The 4,567-nt window shown below is 36.7% G+C and overlaps 1 non-coding gene across 1 annotated transcript; it reads right to left on the bottom strand.

Annotated features, from left to right (window-relative positions):
- Positions 1-2,779: 2,779 nt before the first annotated feature.
- On the bottom strand, positions 2,780-2,885 carry LOC123323718. The gene has a single exon (XR_006539515.1). It is a non-coding gene; the product is annotated as a U6 spliceosomal RNA (small nuclear RNA).
- Between the last annotated feature and the right edge of the window lie 1,682 nt (positions 2,886-4,567).

Below are 4,567 nucleotides of genomic sequence, written 5' to 3'. Positions count from 1 at the left end.
TTTTTGTTTTTTTCCAGTGCATATAAAGTTATGTTTACACTACAGGGTAGTCTAGTAAGTGTGCAATAACATTGTGTCTGAAAAACAATGTATATACCTTAATTAAAAATTACCTTATTGCTAAAAACTGCTAACCATCATTTGAGCTTTTGGCAAGTCATAACCTTTTTGCTCTAAGAGGGTCGCACCTCAATGTTGATGGCTGTTAACTGATCAGGGTGGTGTTGCTGAAGGCCTGGGTGGCTGTGGCAATTTTTTTTTTTCCCTAAGATTTTATTTATTTGAGAGAGAGAGAATGAGAGATAGAGCGCATGAGAGGGAGGAGGGTCAGAGGGAGAAGCAGACTCCCTGCTGAGCAGGGAGCCCGACGTGGGACTCGATCCCGGGACTCCAGGATCATGACCTGAGCTGAAGGCAGTCGCTTAACCAACTGAGCCACCCAGGCGCCCCTGTGGCAATTTCTTAAAATAAGACAATGAAGTCTGCTGCATCAATGGACTCTTCCTTTTATGAACAACTTCCTTGTAGCAGGAGATTCTGTTTGATGGTTTTTCCCCAACAGTAGAACTTCTGTCAAAATTGAGAGTCAATCTTCTCAAACCTTGCCATTGCATTATCAACTAAGTTTATGTAACATTCCAAATCCACTGCTGTCATTTCAACAATCTTCATAGCATCTTCATGAAGAATAGATTCCATCTTAAGAAATCACTGTCCTTGCTCACCCACTAGAAACAACTCCTTGTTTGGGGTGATGGGTGGTTCAGTTGGTTAAATGCCCAACTCTTGATTTCAACTCAGGTCATGATCTCAGGGTTGTGAGGTTGAGCCCTGTGTCAGGCTCACACTCAGCTCGGAGTCTGCTTAAGAGTCTCTCCCTCTGCCCCTCCCCCATCTGCTCATGAGCACACACACGCTCTCTCTTAAAAAAAGCAAAAAAAACTCCTCACCCATTAAAAGGTTTACTATGAGATTGCAATTCAAATATTATCATGAAAAAATGGAAATATTGTGAGAATTACCAAAATGTGACACAGAAACATGAAGTGAGCAAATGCTGCTGGAAAAATGGTAGTGATAGATTTGCTCAATGCAGGGTTGCCACAAATCTTCAACTAAAAAAAAAAAAACCAAAAAAAAACCCCACCAAAAAACCATAGTATTTCACAATGCAATAAAGAGAAGCACAATAAAATGAAGTATGCCTGTGTACGTCTTGCAAATATTTTCCCCCAAACTGTAGCTTGCCTTTTCATTTTCTAAATGGTGTCTTTTAAAGCAGAAAGTTTTAAATTTTGATAAAATCAAATTTTTCATTATGCTTCATGCTTTTTTTTTTTTTTAAGATTTTTATTTATTTGAGAAAGAGAGAATGAGAGAGAGAAAGCACATGAGAGGGGGGAGGGTCAGAGGGAGAAGCAGACTCCCCGCCGAGCAGGGAGCCCGATGCGGGACTCGATCCCGGGACTCTAGGATCATGACCTGAGCCGAAGGCAGTGGCTTAACCAACTGAGCCACCCAGGCGCCCCTCATTATGCTTCATGCTTTTTATGTCTTATTTAAGAAGTCTTTCTCTAACCCAAAGTTGCAAAGTTTTTCTTATGTATTCTTTTAAAAGTTTTAAAATTTTAGCTCTTATTTTTAGATCTATGATCTATTTTGAGGTAATTTTTGTTTATGAGGTAAAAGATGTTCATTTTTTTTGCATATAAATACTCAATTGTTCCAGGAACATTTATTGAAAGGACTATCATTTCTTCATTGAATTACCATGGTGCTATTAATAAAAACCAGTTGACCATACACATATTGGTCTCTTTCTGGGCTCTATTCTGTGCCACTGATCTATAAGCCAATACTACAGTGTTTTCTTTAATGTAGGGTAATAGTAATCCTTGAAATCAGGCTGTGGAGAGCATCAAATTTTCTTCTTTTTCACAACTGTTTTGGTTAGTCTAGGTCCTTCATAAATTTCAGTATCAATATGTCAGCCTGAAATTCTGACTGGATTCTGCTGAATCTATAGATCAGTTTGGGGAGAACTGACAATGTTAACAGTACTGAGCCTTCCAAACCCTGTATGTATGTATGCCTTTAATTTCAGCAATTTTTTTCTTTTAGTTTCCAGTGTACAGGTCTAGCACATATTGTTAAATTGACCCCCATTTCTTTAACTAGTATATAAAAATACAATTGATTTATGTAGATTGATCTTGTATCTTATGACCTTGCTACACTCATACCTGTTAGTTCTAGATTTGTTTTTCTTCCTTCTGATAGATTCTTAGGATTTTCAGTATAAACAATAATGTCATCTTTGAATAAAGATAGTGTATTTTTTCTTCTTCAATCTGTATGCCTTTTATTTATCTACTTTTCCTTGCCTTTTTGCACTGGCTAGTACCCCCAGGTACAAAAGTGAATGGAAATGATGAAGGTTGAACAGAAGTGATCACAGAAAGAAAGCATTTTATCTTCCACCATGAATTATGATATTAATTGCAGTTTTTTAATAGATGTCCATCAGGTTGAGGCAATTTCCTTCTAAGTTTACCAAGTTTTTATCAAGAATGAATGTTCAATTTTGTAAAATGCTTTTCCTACGACTATTAGCACAATCACATGACTTTTATCATATCAACAAAATGGTGACATTTATTGGTTTTCTTTTTTTTTTATTATGTTATGTTAATCACCATACATTACATCATTAGTTTTTGATGTAGTGTTCCATGATTCATTGTTTGCGTGTAACACTCAGTGCTCCATTCGGTACGTGAAAAATATGGAACGCTTCATGAATTTGCGTGTCATCTTGCGCAGAGGCCATGCTAATCTTCTCTGTATCGTTCCAATTTTACTATATGTGCTGCCGAAGCGAGCACCATTTATTGGTTTTCAAATATTAAGGCAGTCTTGCATTTTTTGACACAAAACTTACTTGATAATGTAGTATTATCCTTTTTGTATGTTGCTGGATTTGATTTGCTAGTATTATCTTAAGAACTTGAAGTCTATGTTCATGAGGGATACTATTTTGCAGTTTGCCTTTCTTGAAATGTCCATAGCTGGCTTTGCTATCAGGGGTAACACTAAGCCTCATAAAATAGTAAATGTTTCTTTCTCTTACTCTTTTTCTGGAAGAAATCAAGTGGAACTACAAATATTCAGTTTAAAAGAAATACAGAGCTATTCAGGTTGCCTCTTACGTAGTAGTTTGTGTCTTTTAAAGAATTAGTCAATTTCATCTAGTTGTCATATCTATTGTCATAAAGTTGTTCATAATATTTCTTATTATTCTTGCAATGTCTGTTGGATTTGTAGTGATGTCCTCTCATTTCTGATACTGGTAATTTGGGTCTAGCTACAGGATTATTGATTTTATTGATATATTTTAAGGTATACTGACTTTGCCAAATGCCTTTTATACGTTTAGTCTTATCTTTATTATTTACTTCTTTCTGCTTGTTTTGAATTTAATTTGCTTTTCTTTTTCAATTTTCTCAAGGTGAACACTTAGATGACTGATTTACATACTGTTCTTTTCTAATAAAGGCATTTTCCTCCAAGCATTGCTTTGACATATATTTTCATTTTCATTCAATTCAAAACATTTTTTTTTTCTGTTTGTGATTTCTTCCCTGCCCTGATTTAGAAGTATGTTGTTTAATTTCCAGATACTTGGGAATTTTTCAAATAACTCTTATTGAATTTTAGTTTAATTCTGCTTTAATTTCACAGGTCTGCTATAACAAGCTGGGGTGAATCTGCTCAATGTACTGTGTAGTATGAGGACTCTTGACTCTGTAGTGGGAATGCAAACTATTCTTCATTCTTTGTGATCTCTGGAAATTGTTTGGCCTACTGTGCTTTCCAGAGGATCCTCTCTAGAACTCTAGAGGCCTACTTCATATATATATATATATACGTCAGTGCTCAGCCAAAGATTTGAGGGCAGATCTCCAGAGACCTTTCTGTGTTCAGCTTCCTTCTCCCTGATATTTTGCCACACAAATTCCAGTCATCTCCATCTCCCCAAATCCCGACCTCTATGAAGACGGCTGGCCTGTTTGTATTTCCTTTCTTTTTTTTATTTTTAAATTTTTTTTTTATTTTTTTAATTTTTTTTAAAGATTTTATTTATTTGCGAGAGAGAGAATGAGAGACAGAGAGCATGAGAGGGAGGAGGGTCAGAGGGAGAAGCAGACTCCCTGCTGAGCAGGGAGCCTGATGTGGGACTCGATCCCAGGACTCCAGGATCATGACCTGAGCTGAAGGCAGTCACTTAACCAACTGAGCCACCCAGGCGCCCCATGTATTTCCTTTCTTTACTGCAGCCTGAAAACTATCCTCAATTTCATATTGCTCACTTTGTTTCCTTTCAGTCAGGGATCATGGTCCTGTGCTGCTTACTATCCCCATGTCTAAAGATGGGTTCCCTTCCTATCCCGTATTTTGCTAATTTGTGATGGGAATTCAAGACTATATTTTCTTCCTTATGTCTTGGGTGAACTTTATTCATTCTTGAAACTTTACTTTTTGTGGTACCCTAGAGATTTCAGTATGC

This window comes from Neomonachus schauinslandi, unplaced genomic scaffold (assembly GCF_002201575.2).
Source record: "Neomonachus schauinslandi unplaced genomic scaffold, ASM220157v2 HiC_scaffold_365, whole genome shotgun sequence".
Lineage (NCBI taxonomy): Eukaryota > Metazoa > Chordata > Mammalia > Carnivora > Phocidae > Neomonachus > Neomonachus schauinslandi.
Note: the sequence above shows the minus strand (reverse complement) of the source record. Positions and strands in the feature narration are given on the sequence as shown.